Source organism: Haemaphysalis longicornis, unplaced genomic scaffold, assembly GCF_048455015.1.
Source record: "Haemaphysalis longicornis isolate Haplotype H1 unplaced genomic scaffold, Haemaphysalis longicornis Haplotype H1 scaffold_8, whole genome shotgun sequence".
Classification (NCBI taxonomy): domain Eukaryota; kingdom Metazoa; phylum Arthropoda; class Arachnida; order Ixodida; family Ixodidae; genus Haemaphysalis; species Haemaphysalis longicornis.
Genome location: NW_027526445.1, coordinates 122,800,141 through 122,818,677, shown reverse-complemented (window position 1 = coordinate 122,818,677; position 18,537 = coordinate 122,800,141). Strand labels below are relative to the sequence as shown.

Sequence of the window (18,537 nt, the reverse complement as noted above, 5' to 3'; positions counted from 1 at the left end):
CTCAAGGTCAAGGGCACTACCGTACCTAAGCGATTCGCGCGGCCACCGCTCACGGAACTCAAAAAACGGTCACGTTTCGCGCAAACTATAGGGACGGGGGCCGTCAGGCGTGCGAACAGCGAGGTGTTTTACGCATTCGGTACAATTTCGTTTGTGCCCAATCCAAGAAACGTAATGCCTGTTTGAACATGTGTCAACTTTTCAACAACACAGTTTCCCTTTCACGAAACCTGTGCGGCGGTTCCGATAAGCGCATGACATTAACTGTCGACGCTGAACGGTATAAATTAAACTCGACCGGGTCTTTATTATAAACCACACTGCTAGTACGTTTTGTTGATCCGAATGGAAGTTTTCCCAACTTGCGGTGATTATACCTTCCGTACCTTCTCAATTCTGTTGCTCTCTTCCTTCCCAAACTGGAATTGCACGCTCGAAAGCCTTATTTTCGGCATATACGGGTGCGCCTTTCAACCTTTAGTTTGTCCGTGGGAAATCTCTGTTCCACCAGCCGTTCGTTCTTTTTAGAACACGTCCACACATGAGACAGATTAATAAAACTTAGATTCAAGAGAGGGTGCCATCAGGCGACATAAACTGAAGAAATGCCTGCAGGCCTAGCTATCCATTCATACTTTTTAACGCGGACGTCACCGCACCCAGCTACAATGAATGCTCGAGCGTCCTCGGCATCCTCCGTCAAGCCGATCACAAACAGAAGAAAGCTATGCCGCACCGGCCCACGAGGCGTGGAAGGACACGAGGTGTTAGAAACTCACGGGACATCTCGCCGACGGCTGATGATGAGCGATCATCTAGCGGGTGACATCCGAGAGCGCAAAACACCTGTCCAAAGCGACGGGACTCTCAGACGCCGCTGTACACTGACTACCACGCTTCCGGTGCTCTTCACAGAGGAGGACGCACTCCCTCCCTCGCTCTCTCCTCATCTCGTCTATACCGCACACACACTAACCTCCTGACGTATCCGATTAACGGCCGGAGCGACACGCATAGCAGACAGACGGCATCACCGCCGGCGCGCAGCTACGTGCAAGACGCGTGCACTACATACGATATTATACTCTACGCCGCTTACCTGGTCAAGGCACGTCTTGGCGGCCCGGAGGAGACCTCACTGGCCTAACTTCTCCTCCTTAATCCACGGTCTTCTTCGGGGTCCAGCAGCTTCTTCTTGGGTGGCAACGAGTGCGAAGAAAAAAGACGGGCAACGGCGCGACTGTGGAAGGAAAAATTCCTTTTCTTGGCAGGGTAGCGTTTAGACGTGCTTGCGGCCGGCCAACTCCTCCGGCTCTACAGGCGGCGGCGTGCAGCGGTAGCAGCAGACGGGGCGTTGGTGACGAGGTGCCAGCACGAGGTCCTAGCGGTACCCCTGGGCGCAGAGAAGGTTGCGGGGGAGGAGGGGAGGTGGCGGCTGAGGAACGGATGCTGCACGCACGCACGCACTAACGGGGGACGACGGCGAGGCGAGCAAGGAGGGTGTATCTCCGAAAGGCGTTCTCTCTCTCGGGCTCACTCGCTTCTCCTCCTGCGTGGAAGAGGAGGCGCGCTTCTAATTTTGAACCTCGCGGCCCAAAACGCTCACGTCTGCAGTCTCCGCCGCTTCTCCGACGCCGGGATCAGCGCCGGACGCATCTCGCCGGCCAGGCGCTGTCATACCGCCGCACACCGGTAACGGAAGGCGGCGTTCTTTTTCGCCGGATGAAGTTGCGCCCTCCTTTCGTTCGATGCTGCCAGCTGCTCGAGAGGCGGCGTCTGTCGGAATGTTTAGCGTAGTAGTAAACACGTATCGCCCGAAACCTGCAAACGCGTGCTGCAGTCTCATGTATCAGTGGGTGCGGGACGTGAGGTCAGAGATTGCGCCCTGGCATATCTACGAGTGCGGAGGGTACTTCTCACCTGTATTGCTGCTGCCCGTCGCTTCTTTATGGTGGTCGTTATCTCCTTCTCTGCCCGCGGCCTGGTTCTGTCGGCAGAAGCGGCCGCTTATCTCCCTCGGACGCGGTATTTCTGTTGACATCTAGTGCTGCACTAATGGGGGGACGAAATATTCGTTTATTTTCGTATCCCATTGAAAACAAACAAATGCATCGCTGTCTACAGGATGTTGAGGTCACAAGAAGAAAAAAGGAAGGACTGCATGAGACACGGCGTCCATCATACTTTATGCGGAACAGCTGCCAGACAGGAAAGCCGTCAGCCTGGCAGGGAGTTCATAACACAGTACCTGTCATTTGGTTGTCTTAACTCCTGCGCCTCTAGAGTGCATGCTCACACGATTCCAGTCGCGTGTGACGTGCAAACGCGCTGTGAAAGATTAACAAGAGAAAGTGCCTAGCTTTTGGTATTTGAAGATACGCCCCTACGCCACGTGTGCCTGCATTGGACCTTTGATGCTTTTGTTGGGGATTGTGCATACGGCGGAGAAGGAATTTTCCGAATTGAAGAGGCCACGCGTGCACAAATTTGCCGGCAAATGCCCCAGTTTTGCCGTTGCAATGGGCGATCTCGGGTTAACTCAGCAACGCACTGCGCGGTCGCGCTTCTCGCTCAGGCATCTTCAAGGAGCTGGACCGGTATACAGCAGCTAAGAACCCTGCTTGTATTTTCGTGGTGCTGGGTCTCCGTCACAGACTCAGACCGAGGGACGCGCGGGGGGAATGCAAAGATTCGCAAGCGTGTGACGTTTTCTTGCAATATAGGCGATGCGCTGGTGGTGGTAACGATGGCCGCTAGTGATGGTAGAAATGTTTAATTACCCTAGCAAGGGCAATTATCAGACAAAGACCTGAAAAATGGAAAATGCGCAGTCCTTCTGCGACATATAGAGGAGATCACTAAAATGCGTGCCAAGGTAACCAGGCATGCTTGGTTATGGTGCATGTGGTTCCTGTGGGATTGTCGCATTTGAATACAGCATGGAGTCAGCCAACGAACTCTCAGTTATAGGTCAGCCAGTTATTGGTCAGCCAGCTATCGGTCAGCGTGGAATCCGCCAACGAACTCCATCCCTATATAACACGTCATTGCTGAAGTCATGAAACATGCGCTCTAGTGGGAGGTTCGAAATGCTGAGCGAATTGTTATATTACTCATCGAATAAAGCCCCGCCTGCTGCTGGACAACCTCTGAGGGTTCTATAAAACAACAAACCTCTTGAATAAAACAAAGTTGTGTTTTGTCTTCATAGCGCCATTAATTAAGCTCCAACAAAACAGGGAAACATGATTTGCCATTCCATTTAGTACTTTCTGTAAGCCTGAAATTTTGTCCAGTCGTTTTCAGAAACTAAAAAGCAGTTAAGAAAATAGTATAAACCTTTTCTGATTTAAAAAGGTCAAAAGCCTTGCAGATGTCGTTTTGTAAATTCTTCACTGACTCGTAGGCTCCCAATTTATCGATTTAATTTATGCGTTAAAAATACCTAAAAAAATGCCTAAAATTAATACCTGTTTATCCAGAAATCCAAACTGGTCTTGATGCGATTACCACCCCGTTTAAACCACTGCGCCTAGAAAAACCGTTCCTCCCGTGAATAGGGCGCTCAGGAGATAATTACCAAAACATTATATTTTAAGTGAAATACTGATGTTGTCCACATCGGATGATGGAAAAAATCCCCATTGTTTGGGCTATCAAAAAAAAAAAAAATCTTGTTTCCGCCCGGGATCGAACCGGGGACCTTGCGCGTGTGAGGCGCACGTGATAACCGCTACACCACGGAAACGGGACGAAGGTGGCTGTGTAAGGGCTGGAAGTCAAAACCAATAAGTGCTTTCTGTGTTGTCTCAGTTTTTTTTGTTGTCTCAAAACACTGGGGCATGCCTCCCTAGATGTTGAATTTTTTCGGTGCATGCATGATGAGCAATTAAGGCAAACCTCGTAGAAATACTTAAAGGGGTTGTCAAGACAAAACCAAACTTTGCTAAATTTGAAAGAGCTAGCCTTCAGTAGTCTTTCTAAAGAAAAAAAAAATGCCGCAAAAAGTATTCAAAATGTTTGAAATCCCGCGCAACAGTCGTCGACAGTGAGGCAATGAGAGAACACTGAAAACACAGCTTTCAGTTTTAGCTGTACCCGCTGAGGCTTGAAGGCAAACCTTCCACTACCAAATTGGCAAGACAGCGCATGGCGCGAGACAAATTCCCCAGAAGTGGTGACTGCCCACGTGACGTCGTAGTGACGTCATAATAACGCCATATTTAAATCATAATAATAACCGTTGTAATTATTTTGCGTACTATTACACAGCAGACACATTTTTTTATGTTTATTAAAAATTAAGAAAGCTATTCTAATGATGTCGCTTTTCTAAACAAACTCTTTTTGTTGTTGTTGCGGGAGTTGCCGGCGCTGCAGCCATCTCGCGCATGCAAAGTGGGAGGTTTTAATGTCGACAATGATTTCGGCATTTTCTGACACTAATGTCTCCATTAAAGCAGAGTTGAGAGCATTGAAAGGCACTGCCCCAGAAACGTGAGAGAGGATAAAGTGAGCTTTTTCAGACGGAGTGCTAACGCCCTCCATGGCATGCGCCGTCGTTGCCTGCGTGCAAGTGAGGAGCGACATCACGTATCCGGCTGAGCCGTTGAGCAACCCACGCAAGAACAGACACATGCCCTTTGCCTGTGGTCCGCGTTGTATGTGCGCGCGGGATGGGATGTTCGCGGGTATCTGTGAACCTGCTTAGACATGTCGGCGCGCGGCGGCATCTGCTGCCAACGGATTGCACGTGCAGAGTTGGTTCTATAGACGTTGGTTTGCACGGCAAGTTTAGAGGTGGGTGGCCCACAGCCACGGAGTGTGCTCGCGAAATGCATGCGCCTTACTGGCTCCGAAAGGATGATTAGCAAGGAGGACTACCGAAAAGCGGGCAGTTTATCGCACCATTGTTTTTCATTTGCGCGTGGTGTAAATGGCAGCTTAAAATTTGTTGTACACCCAAGATACGTTTCGTGCGCAGAAATAACGCGTGGGCATGCGCCTCTGGCATCATAAATACATGATGTTCAGCGCTTAAGAAGATTTCACAAGAACTAACCATTGCAGCTGTAACGGCGGGCCATGTCACTATACAATAAAATGTGACAAAATACATCTGCGGCTAAAAAGGACGCCGAAAGTGTGAGACCTAGTCTGTTATATCCCATGGCCCAGAATGTTTCTGGGTAATTCCCGTCATGCATTCAACTCCTCACATTGGCATATACATGATTCCACCATAAATTAAGACCTGGGTCGTTAAAAAGGTAAGCTAGGCGCGTACCGTACAAGTCGCTGTGCGAGTTCATGCAGGCATAACATTTTCAGTGGTGTTATGAGAGGAACATGAAGCTCAGCGCTAATAAATGTTAACCAGAGCAAGGGAAGCTTTCCATATTGTTCCAGAGTGTCCCAACTGTTTGTTGTCAATTTTTGTAACTAATCTACCGGTATATCAATACCTTGGTGGTAACTCAACTAAGTTCGCTTTAGGATTGTTTTCCCACCCCTTTATTATTATCGGCTCTGCAAACACGCATCCCCAACTGGACCATGCTTGCTGAATTGAGGGCAAAAAACCTTCTTTAATATTTCACACAATTGCGGTCGTATGAAATGTTGCTTTTGCTTATCTTTTGCTAATGATTTCCAACAGGCTGCTTAAATAGTGTCAAAACCGCTTTAAACCTTTAATTGCTACTGACAGCAAACGGCATTCCGTCATTTTTCATCAAACATTCTGTCGTAACCTCATTCAGGATTTTTGTTACCCAGCCAGCTTGATTCATTTATCTTGGCGTGAACAGCTACAAAACAAGTGCCTTTTTGCAATATATTCACATGCCTGTTTTGCAGCAAATCAGCTGTGACGGAAGCAACATGTTTTGGCTTTCTAGCAGAGCTTAGGTATCATGCAAAAATGCATCTTTTAGAGCGCAGTCCTTTTGGCGGCCGTCTCTGGGCTGAGGCGCGTCGCCATCGTAACCGAGTGAACGATGGCAAGACCGAGGAGTGACAAAAAAAGCGAACGGTGAAAGAAAACAAAAAAGGAGAGTGTCGCGAAATTGGGAGGGGAGGGCGGTTCGCGGTGGTGACGCGAACCAGCGCTTTCCGAAAGTGTGCGGTGGTGGAGGGGAGGGGGCTGTATGCTGTGCCCGCACGAGGGGCTCGGTGGCGGTTCGCTTGGCGAAAATGTGAGGGGGGCGTGCGCGTGACTATAATGTGCGTCCGCTTAAGACGCAGTTCGCGGCCCCTTCCTGAGACGCACTTCGCGCCGCCGAGTCAGAGGCTCATCATCGCTGCCGTCAAGAGAACCCATGAGTGAGTGCTGCCTCAGCGCACTGCTGCTGCGCCGAAATATCGGCGCCAATTTTTCTTGGCTTATCTGCAGAGCTTTGTAGTCGAGCAAAAAGATCACTCGGTGGTTTGGCTTTTCTGCAGAGCTTGAGTATATGCAAGAAGGTATAACTTTCTTATTCGGCTTTTTCGCAACTCTGTGTGTCGTGCAGAAAAACCTACTTTAAGCCCTGACATTTTGTTTGGAAAGCGAACTGCGCACCACAGACTGGGCAGAGAAAGTAGAGCTACTCACTGACTTTTTGCATAGCCACGGAAGCTTGGCAGAATCACTTATCATTGACCAACACCGCGTTATATTTTCTGACTAAAGGTGTAAAGCTGGGTTAGTTGGTTAATACTCGAAGAGATAAATACAGCGTAAAGAAACGGGACTAAAGTACAAGGAAAGGTGCTCTGACGAACACAGTGCTATGTGTTGTAAGCTATTTGTCCAGTTTCTATCAAGTCATTTTTCATGATGATTTGCAGATTGCCTGAACATAACCTGATTTTGTGTAACAAAAACGTCAGCAGCGAAGCACTTATCAATGCTCACATGCTGTTCATTGATTCTGAAGCAGAAGTACTTTCAGTAGAGTCATTTTATTGTTGACGCCATCCATGATACATGCATTTTCCAGCTGTACTGCAACTTTTACAAACACCAATGAGGACATTCACATACACACAGGTGGCCTTGGCTCCAGTTGCTGCACAAGGTTTTCAAAAGTGCTCTCAGGAGCGGGCAATGTCAAGCTCGATAAGAACCATTCCCTCTTAGTTATACTCCATAAACTATTTTCAAGGCTGTTGGTCTAAAAAAAGTTTAAATGCCTGTTTCGTGAAAAACAGCTAATGGGCAGAGAACACAAGGTATCTATACACGACCAGAGAATGTAGTCGGGATCAATTTGAAGGTGATCGCTGGGGTGTCAAATTAACAAGCAGAAGCGCGATGTTACGGGTTGTATCAGGGTTGTATCAGGTAAAAGACGTCGAGGGGAAGAAGGCACTGCTACCTGGATCTTCAAAGTTCTAAAAGCAGCCGCTGTGTAGGTTCGAATGCCCAATAATCGATGCTGCCGTGATCACCTTCAAATTGATCCCGACTGCACTTTCTAGCAGTTGGGCTCTGCCGAGATATGCACCATTGCGAATGAAATGCGGGGTATTTTATTTTGCTCCTTTAGTAAGCAGAAGAAGAAGAAGAAGAAGAAGAAGAAGAAGAAGAAGAAGAAGAAGAAGAAGAAGAAGAAGAAGAAGAAGAAGAAGAAGAAGAAGTTTATTGACTCGTGTAAAAGAGGAAGGTTACATGTGAAGATATATCCAGACGAGGGCCCCGTAGTTGATACTGCACCGGGACCCTCGATATATAATTACATAGAAAAAATACAATGAAAGCAGCTAAAGACAATTTAAATAGTCACAAGTCTCAGAGTTACACTCATAAAGATAAAGTAACAATCGAGCAATAAGAACTCATGTCGTAACATTACTAGGCAGACTAAATTAAAAGAAACGAATGAGAAGAAAAGAAAATGAAAAAAGGAAGGAATAAAGGAAAATAAAAAACTGGACGCACTACACTATATTGTATTGTATATGTCAAGTCAATTTTAAGCAAAACAACAATTTAGAATGTGCAGAAAAAACGAATAGACGAAACAGCGCATTTATGCGAAATCTCTAAACAATTTGTGCCAAGAGAGGACAAAAACTGACGTAGTTCAATGGGTCAGTATTGCACACCTTAAAAAAAGTGAAAAAAAAGAGAAGCGAAGTAAATTGGAATGTAGCTGATGCTGAAGGACAAAAATTTTTTTATGCCACTAGCCGTACAGAACTACAAACACACATTTTCAATAAAACCGACAACAAACAAGCCTGCCAAAAACTAAACTAAAATATGCACTTAAAGGAGCCATGAAGAGAAAATACAACTTCGTTTAATTAGAAAGAACTAGGATTCAGTATCTCACTCAGCTCCATTAGAGCCACAAAAGATGCTTTTTTAACAAAAAAAAGCAAGAACTATTTAAAAACTTTCAAATTTTGCGCCACAGTGACGTGTTATGAGCAAGAATGACGTCATACGGGCCAACAAGAAAACATAACTTTCAGTGCGTTCACGTTAACTGCACGTTAGCATTCAAGTGATGCGGTCAAATGAAACTAGAGGCCCCATTACAGACGTCCAGTCATGTGTCGTCGCGACAGGTCAGTTAGGCCGCCGCCAATCGCACAAACAAGGTTCCGTGACGTCATAGAAAAGTTGCGGGAAATTGGCTAGGGGGTCGCGACTGCTTCACACGTTTTCTTTCATATCTCCGTTATTTGTTCGAAGATTGCGATGATATTGGTATCATTGTTATCGGGACTAAGCAGTCTTTCTAATAAGCCCAACATGTATTTTGTCTTCATGGCTCCCTTAAGCAATTTGCCGAAACAGGTTTTAGCATCAGAGCTGTTTAAGCCGAGCGTTATCCGTCCGTCGCTGGAAAAAACCTCGCGGAGCGATGACGCCACCTCGCGTCGCCTAGCAACCCCTGGCGCAACTGTGCACAGCTTCGCGCTCGCTTCGCTAGCCCAGGTAGAGTGAACTAGCGTATAGGTATGGCTCCGCCGAGCCTCACCGGCTCCCGTCAAGCCATGACGTCACTGTGCAACACATGGTATAAAGGCTCGTGCACAGCGGCGTCATCCAGGCTTGCGCGTGGGACGAAGGGAGAGGGGCCGACAACATTGCTGTTTCTCCAGCCTTGCACCACAGTGCAAGCTGCGCCTGTTTTTTTACTTAAAAAAATGAAATATCCCCTCGCGATTGGAAACTTTACCTGTTCACCACCCCAAAGGCTTAGACAGCAGACGCTTCAGCACACCCCAACAGTTTCGAATACAAGCATTAATGTCGAGTTGAATGCCGCAGAGAGGTCGGGATGGGTGTATTGATGTCACAGTCAATCGGAATTCGTGAATCAACTGCAAGCATTCGAGAGAAGTTCTAATCATCACTGGCCCATCCCACTGAGTGGGCGTGAAAGTATCGTGATTGGTTATGTTGAGTTCCAAGCCAAACACAAGAGTAAACAAGGGACTAGCATATCAAGATACATAATCCAAACATGCATGAGAGAGTTTCGTCGCCTAGCCGCGTTAAAGGAGACAGGAGGCACTGGAGCAAAGGCCAGGGAAATAAAAGCCACGCGGTAATTGTGAACGAAATCCTGAGACACTAGCAGACGATCGACTGATGAGGGAAGAGGGCTATCCTATCTATCCTTTGCCGCTTCTTTCGATGCATTTGACCCGAACTTTTCAATAAAATTGCTAGCTGGCAGTTCCACGTACCCTCAGTGGAAAGTTTCACGGTAGATAAAACGTCATAAATCCGTTTCCTGTGCATTCATAATGGCTGCCTATATACTGATTGAAATCTGCAGCTCCTTAGTAAAAGCTGATCCTGCCGTGAAGAGGGTGCTCAGAACATAAATTAATATGAAAACATTATATTTATCATTAGGTAAAATACCGACGTTGTCCACATCAGATGATAGAAAACATCCCCATTCTATGAGCCATCAAAAAAAAAAATGTGTTTACGCCCGGGATCGAACCGGGGACCTTGCGCGTGTGAGGCGCACGTGATAACCGCTACACCACGGAAACGGGACGGTGGTGGGTGTGTAAGGGCTGGAAGTCAAAACCATAGAGTGCTTTCTGTGTTGCCTCAGTTTTTAAACACTACTGCGTGCCACCCTAGTTGTTAGTAATTCTATGGTCCATGCACGGTGAGCAATTAAGGCAAACCTCGGAGAAAAACTAAAAGGGGCTATGAAGACAAAATAGAACTGTGCTTAATTTGAAAAAGCTAATCTTTAGTGACCTTTCTAAAAAAAAAAAAGAACTCCCGCAAAAAATATTAATAATGCCATATCCTTAATACTTGCCAAGTGGAAAGAATAATGGTATTCGAAGCGACAAATTCGAAAAAAAATGTGGTTGACTCCTCTTTAATAGGAATCGGTGAAACAGGAAAGGTGAAATGTGCCTTCAGAGGAGCATTTGAATGTTTATTGTGCATCCATATGAACTTGCACATAGCACAAAAGCGCTTCGCTGGTTTTGTAATTAGCATTCTGAAATTAATCGCGTGGGTCACAGCACATGTACCTGCCGTTTTTAAGTCGAAGGTCGCAACGCTCTCACTTGGTTCACCTTTGGTTATTTAACTATAAGCCAAGGATTGCTCGTGGTGTAGAGGGTGCGTACTCGGCTCGCATTCCGTTGGCCCCGGGTTGGAATCCCGGACCCAAACTCACCCATTTTTGGTTTACTTGTATTCGGGAAGCTTGACTGGGAAAACATAGGATTAGGGGTAAATGGGGAATACGTATTTGAGCCGTTTGAGGTTTGCAGACGACATAGTCTTGCTAAGCGAGTCTGTGGAACACCTGCGAAAAATGCCTGAGGAACTAGATTCTGAAAGCAGGGCCGTGGGGCTAAAAATAAATATGAATAAATCTAAAGTAATGAGGAATGAGCATGCTGAAATCGCGATGTTCGGCATATGCAACGAAAAGCCAAAAACAAGTCCAAGATTAAAACTACCTAGGTCAGGTCGTCTTTTCTGATCCCAACCACGAGAAAGAAATCCGGCGCAGAATAGGTATACTGGCTGGGTTTCACTCGGCAAGCACTCCCCAAAAAATGAAAAATAAGGTACCTCTATCACTGAAAAGGAGAATATGCAACCAATGCGTCCTGCCAGTGAGGGCATATGAAGCGGAAACCTGGCGCCTTACTCAACAACTTAAAAGCAAACTTAGGTCGGCTCAGCGGACCATGGAAACAAGAATTGTTAGAGTAACGTTGAGGGGGACGAAACGAGCTTCCAAGATCCGAGAACAGTAGAGTTAACCTTATCATAGTTCTAATAAAGAGAAAGAGACGGACTTGGGCTGGCCGCGTAGTTCGGCGAGGTGACAACCGGTGTACCCCCAGTGTAACAAAGTGGACACCGAGAGACGGGTTTAGCAAAAAAGAGTGAGGCCAATTACTCGACGGAGGGGATAAATAGGGAAATGAGGAGGCATATAATGAACAGGAGCGGCGCGGGACAGGAGCGGTTGCAGGTCGATGGGGGAAGCTTCGTCCTGCAGTGGACCTAATGGGTTGTTGGTGACGATGATGATCCTTTCTGCGCCATCGGCCATTTTTGCAACGCAGTGTCTAGAGTGCCGTCCGACAGCATCCGAATATTTCAGACTGGGCTGAAACAGGCCCCAGCCTTTTGCCGTTGTGGTATAGAGGTTCCGTCTTACGTTCCTGTCACTAAAGTCGCTGGTTCGAGCCCGGCCCCCGCTACGTTTAATTTATTTGCATTCTTAAGTTTTAATTATAATTTTTATTGTCTAGATTAGTTTTTGGTGTTTTAAGTGATTTTTAAGTGATTTTTGTCGTTTGGTTTATAACCCGCCGCGGTGGCTCAGTGGCTAAGGCGTTGCGCTGCTGAGCACGAGGTCGCGGGTTCGATTCCCGGCCGCGGCGGCCGCTTTTCTGATGGAGGCGAAAAGCAAAAACGCCCGTGTGTGCGAGATTTCGGCGCACGTTAAAGATCCCCAGGTGGTCAAAATTAATCCGGAGCCCTCCACTACAGCGCGCCTCATCGCCTGCGTTGCGTCGGCGCGTTAAACCCCACAATCAATCAAGCGTTTGGTTTATATTAGGTTAGTTTACGCTACGTTACGATAATGGAGGCGAGGTATGATGGACGTCGCTTTAGTAGAGTGCTTATTGTACCGTCGGACGGCACTCCAGACACAGCCTTTTCGCAAATACTGCTCGGTCGCGTCGGCACCAGGTTTTTGCGTGCGTAGATTTAATGCTTGCGCATTAGAACCGTTACAGGGATTGGAATTGAATTCGGAGATGCGCGGTGGCAGGCAAGTGACTCAGCTACCACTCTACCCCGACGCGTAGGTGCTCTGAGGATTTCATTCTTTGGAATTTTTCACTTAGGCCACAGACAAGGACTAGGCATGTTTGTGTGATTAGCCACACATATGCTGGGCCCGTAAAGCGCCCCGGAATTAAAACTGCGAAGGCCTAAGTATTGCATTAAGGATTTGCTCTAATTTTTACTGCAAAGTGGCAGGAATGTACGGACAACTACAGTTCTCCCGTCAACAGCTCTACGTGGTCTGATAGTCTGCTGTTGGGTTAGCGCACCCATAAGTCCGGTGATCCCAGACGCCACTGTGGTGTACGCAGAGGCATCGACTAGCGCATTGCAATTAATAAAACGAAAGAGTTTTATTCGCGTATACACGAAGATTTCGCTGACGTCATATCCGTCACAGAAGTGACGCCAGTACAAAGAAGCAAGCGGCCTGTAAAGAGTGCATCCGTGCACACAGGGGTGCACTGGTGCACCCCTGCATTTTTGCACCCCTTTAGTACTAGCTTTAGTACTAAAGCAAGCTTTAGTACTAAAGAGTAGGTTATACTTAGGGTTGTTCGTTTCGGGGTTTTATAATTTACCACGCAAGTGTTTTATGCCGGGATACACCAAGATTTCACTGACGTCATATCCGTCCCGAAAAGGACGCCAGTACACCCTTGCCGAAGCGACCCGCCAGCAGGACGTCGCTCGCCAAGCACACCCACAAGACAGCCGCCGACCCACAAATCATGCTCAGCTGCAGATTTCGCTGCACATTTCACTTTCGTGTTTTACCGATTCTCATGACAGAGGAATCAACCACAGACTATTGTACATGTTTTACTGCGACAGCAATAAACGGCCCATTAAGCAAAAAAATCACTTACATTACCCTCTGTGAAGGTGTATTACCGGCGGAGCGCCTTCGCGCGGGGGACGCGTTCTGCGGGATTGTATCCGCTCCGACACATTGCGTCCTCCGCCTCGCTGTATGGTCCCGACGGGCATCACGCTTGAGCTTGGCGGCCCGATCGTCGTCGGTAGTCGCCTTCCGCCGCGTTCGGGGGTAAGCTAGCCCACAGGTAAGCGGCAAAAAGCACAAAGGCTCATGCTGCTCCCAGCCCTTCCGGTTCGAGAGCTCTCCTGGCCTCCTGTACTCCGGCACCTTTCACACGCGTGTGGGCGTGTTGTTTATCTGTTGACACCGGGAAAAAGAATGCTCACGCATCGCGCATTCAATGAATAACAACGATTTATCCTACTAGGGGCTTCTATGAAAGGGGAGCACCCTGTGACAAATAAACAACCCGCACACACGCACGTGAAAACCGCCGGCGTACGTGAGACCAGGATAGCTCTCGAACCAGAAGTAGCGGGAGCGGACAACGTACTATCTTGATCACAGTTAGGGTGAACACGGGAGCGCGTGTCATTCCGTGCGTGGGAGCCGCCTGTCGGTGTTCCGGGTAACTTCGCACGCGCATCACATATCCTCGTTGCAAACGAACTGCGGATACGTGCGAAGTTACCCGGAACACCGGCAGGCGGCTCCTGCCCACGGAATGACACGCGCTCTCGTGTTCACCCTAACTGTGATCAAGATAATACCCATGAGCCTTTGCACTTGTACCGGTTACCTAATATTCTTACAGCGAAGCGTTTATTGGCTAACTCTCCCGTTTTCTTTTTTTTTTTGTGTCCGTAAGAGGAGAAAAACCGCTCGTCCTCAAGGTGAGTGCCCTGACGCATCCCCTTAAATTCGATAGCCAGCCCACGCGAAATGCGTCACCAATAAAATAGGCCAAGCAATGACCACCCTCACCGTCCGTTGACCACACACGGAAACTGCGAAGGAAATGGCCATTGCCTAGCTGCAAAGACTAGTCCTTACCGATTCGCAAGCCGCAGGCAGCTATTACCTATGGGTTCATACCTCCAAAATAACCATCCGAATCCTCAAGCCGAAGCTCAGCTACCCGAGATACAAATCGTCTGGGTACCCGAATACACATCCGTCGCCGGTAATGAGGCTGCCCATGCCGCTGCCAGCGCGCATGTACACCGGGCCATTATAAACGAGGGACAAGCATCGCCTGCTGCTCCTAAGACGGAACCTCTGGTTACGTATGGACACATACTGGCCCACTACCGCCAAAGCAGAAGTATATTCCCTTCTCCACACCCCCAGTTGTGTAGACCAAAAGCCACCAGCCTCCGAAGACAACAGACCAACTCCCATCGCCATCGCACTCTTCTTCATGCCATCTACAATTTCTGTCCTCTACCCGGCACCCTATAACATCAAGTATAGGAGGGCGTACAAACCCAAATCCTAACTCCACCCTTCCCACTCTTACGAGCAGTAGCTGGCCTGCCTGAAAGGACCGGACCCTAGGACCCAGCGCATACTCGTGAAGAGGACCTGGACTGCCAGAAAAGGTTAGGGCATCCCCGACTGGGGACGCCCCCACCGGGCGGGTGCACTAACAGAAGCGCCAGCGCTCGTGAAATAAACATTTACTCCTCCTCCCCCTTCTTTCAGCTTCCAGGCCCGCGTTTTCTGCACATGCCGAGGCTGACGGCACGTGTATTCCTCTCGCTATCTAAGCTCCCCTTCTACCTTAGGCAATCTGTTCGCCTCCTCACTCTCAAATTTTGATATTATACCTCAGTGTTCCTGGCGGCGTACAGGATAATATCCTTGAATTATCCATTATCCTTATCATTATCCTTGAATGCACCCAGAACCCTGATTTGCCACCTCCACCCCCTCCAATGCATTCCCCCGAATAGTGGGAGAAACTGATGTCTAGCTCCCGCCTTTGCGATCAGCTCCTGCTGGTAAAGAGAGCTGTAGCATCCAGGACGGCACATGGATATCTCTAAGACAGCTCTACTCCCACAACTCTCTCTCTCTCTCTCTCTCTCTCTCTCTCTCTCTCTCTCTCTCTCTCTCTCTCTCTCTCACACACACACACACACACACACACACACACACACACACACACACACACACACACACACACACACACACACACACACACACACACACACACACACACACACACACACACAAATTTTGATACAGGTGGTATATAGTGCGCTTGAAAATGTCTTCTCAGCAATGCCCTTGTGTTTAGGAGCAAAGCCGACTTTACGAAGATCGGAATAAGCTTCGTGTTTGTAAGCTCGTTTTCCCACATTGTGTGTGCTCTTAGAAACATAACAATGGCGGGCTCGGTGGCACCAGGAAACACAGACGCTTCTACTGGAAGTCGGCGATATGTGCATTCTAAATTTTAAAAAAATGTGCACATAGACAATTAATGAATCAGAAAATTCAGCATCAAGGCCCCCAATCAACTTTATTCGAAGTACTCGGCAGTATGCCGTGCACGGATGCATCCCCATATCATCGAAATCGGGTAGCCTCGGTCGCAGTGGTCACCTCAAGTGGTCGATTTCTCTCACCAGTCTTGCAAATGGGCCTACTCCTTCGAAGAAGCAAAAGAAGTAGCCATCGCCGCATGCGGTTTCGAGCAACGGCAGGACGCCCTTTACTCTTCTAGGGATTATAACCCCCTTCGTCATGCATGGAAGCCGATGATTTGTGAATCAAGGATATGCGAGGTAGCAATCACTAAACTTCGATGCAAAATTCCTACATTAAATTTTTATCTTCATAAATCTGGCCTGTCTCCATATTCTCAATTGCTTTCCGCGATGCACCGGAAAATATAGAACGCTTTAGTTGCCGCAGCTTCTCCCCAATGCGGCGCACGCATCTATAACTGTTAACCGGCTCCAACTTCCACACTCCACCTCCGATGTTCTTTCACTAGGTGCTTCCACCCCAGAAGTTTGCCACAGGGATGTTGTGCTCGCCCTTCACTCTTATGTTACGGCGACAGGCCAGGTTTCGTGCTAGTCAGCTAAGTGTTCCAATTTACTTGTTTCTGTGTTCCTGCCTCTACTATTACCTTCTAAAAATATTTTCTGTTCTCTATTTCCTTTTCTAATTTCGGAATTTTAAATATTACAGGTGACATCCTGATTAGCTTCTTCGCCAATCCCACTCGTGGGTATGTGCCTTGCTCTGAGCAACCAGCGACTGTGCCCCTCCCCTGGCCTACGCGGTGGAAAATCACGGAAGAAGAGCGCCGTCCTACACTGACTCAAAGCTTCCGGGTGCTCTTGCAATAATGAGTGAATAAAGATGAAGGTGGCAGCATCTTCACCGTCACCCAACCTAATTTAATTGTCCATACGGCAGGGTGGTATAGTACAAAGACTTCAAACATTTTTTCACGAAATCCAAATAAATGTACTCCTCCCTAGTCAATGTCCTCGAAGTGTAGTTTATGCTGGAAGTTAGGCACATCTTAGCACGTCATGTGGGGGTGTTCTCAGAAGCCCAACCTGCCACAGGCCTATGTTCAACTGTTCCCGCGACCACTGGCAGAACACGTTGATCAGCGCACACCTCGTCGACTGGACCGCTTTAGTCGACAGATCAGTTAGCGCCAGGGCCACCAATGGACTGCCCCACTAACAGACCAAGAAACCATCCCACATTCGTTCCTCTGCCCATTTCGGGGGTGTGAAGACTGAAACGCTTGTTGAGGCCTCCAGTATTTTCCGGTTTATAATTTCCTTGTGCGACAGTTGATGCAGAGAAAATGGAGGGGGCAACGCGGGTTTGCGACTGCCATACGCGTGATGCCTATCGTCACGCTTTGAGGTCTAACGTCATCTTCCGGTACACCCGCAGCTCGACGTACAATAAGTACAAGTTGCTTGTCATGTCCTAAGGCCTAACCTTAAGCTTAAACATGGGACGTTAGGCCTAACGTCACGCTTTCAATTCTTCCATTGTCGACCGGTACCCATTGGAAAAAGCACGCCTTGCACTCAGCGCACTTCAACCTCCGGGTGCTGGTACACTTCGTACAGCTCAAAGCAGAACTTTAGGCCTAAGCTCTGGCGCTTCGCCGCATACTAGACAGTGCATGCGGTTATTCTGGCAAGTGATATACGAATGGTCCCAGAGATGCGCATACCCGAACTGGTTTATTGCGCGACGCTTTTAAACAGCGATTGTGGGCTCCAGCAACCGTTGCTACATTGGCTGCGGGGCAATTGACTAATTAATTACAGCGCAAGCAAAATAAAGGGGTTGTCTGCCGGTATACCCGCAACTCGACGTACAATAAGTATACGTTGCTTGTCATGTCCTAAGCAGGAGCGTATGCTGGTTTCGCCCGATATTGCGCGGTTGGCGCAGCCAAAATGTCTGTATTTTTTTTTGTTACAGCGAAGCCGTAATAGCTTTCTCTTCTCGGGATTTCTTCGTGTCGTGGACCTTCAGCAGAATACGCTTGGCGTCAAAGCCAAATTCCCTGAATGCTCTTAGCGCTCGCTCTAATGCAGATATCCCGGGAGAAAAAAAAGTCATTCGGCAAATGTCCGCTAAGGCATCTCATTTATTACGGCGAGTTTAATTTATTTGCAGAATTAGTTATGCGTAGAATTTTAAACACTTCGGACTACCACTTTATGTCAGTGATGAACTTGTGCAGGAGAAATATGGTTGCCAAATGGTTGTATGGTTGTCGTATGGTCAGTACGGTTCTACGGTTGTCAAATTATGTCAAACTACTATTTCAAATGCATTTGTCATTCGTTTTGCGATATCCTTTTCATTGGTATTTTAACAGCGCCCCTGTCTAAACTTCCGGACAGACATTATTTGAACTGTTTTTAGCTTGCGAGGAACTAGAGATATTTAAACGAAAAAAATGTAGCAACAAATGACCAGCTAATTTAAGGTGACCAGACTAAAAAAATTCCTTATTAAGCTTGTTTCCTGGAATTTTTGAACCCTTCTAAGAAAGTAAGTTCTTTTGGATAATATGTTCGACTTTATGCTTCCTGACAAAAACATATCGACGGGGTTTCACTGTAAAGTTTTTAGCTGTACATGGTTATACAATTTTACATGTCTCGGCTGAGTTCTGTTTGTTACAGACAGTCATGGGAGCAGCCAGAAAATTTGCTTGGGAAAGGGGGAGGGGCGGGGCGGGGGGCGCTGAGATGGCACCTCTGCCTCTTCCATATAATTCTTCAAGATTAAAAACATGTATAATAAATGCAAAAATATCAACTGGTACCAATGTAAGTTACCCGTTGCGCACGAATTCTAGAGCCCTGGGTACTGCCAAGAACAAAATAAAATAAAATATTTGTTCATAAAA

The 18,537-nt window shown here is 47.6% G+C and overlaps 2 non-coding genes across 2 annotated transcripts; both read right to left on the bottom strand.

The window, feature by feature from the left end:
• Window positions 1–3,675: 3,675 nt before the first annotated feature.
• On the bottom strand, window positions 3,676–3,748 carry Trnav-cac (transfer RNA valine (anticodon CAC)). The gene has a single exon. It is a non-coding gene; the product is annotated as a tRNA-Val (tRNA).
• Window positions 3,749–9,935: 6,187 nt separating this feature from the next.
• Window positions 9,936–10,008, bottom strand: Trnav-cac (transfer RNA valine (anticodon CAC)). Its single transcript has one exon. It is a non-coding gene; the product is annotated as a tRNA-Val (tRNA).
• Between the last annotated feature and the right edge of the window lie 8,529 nt (window positions 10,009–18,537).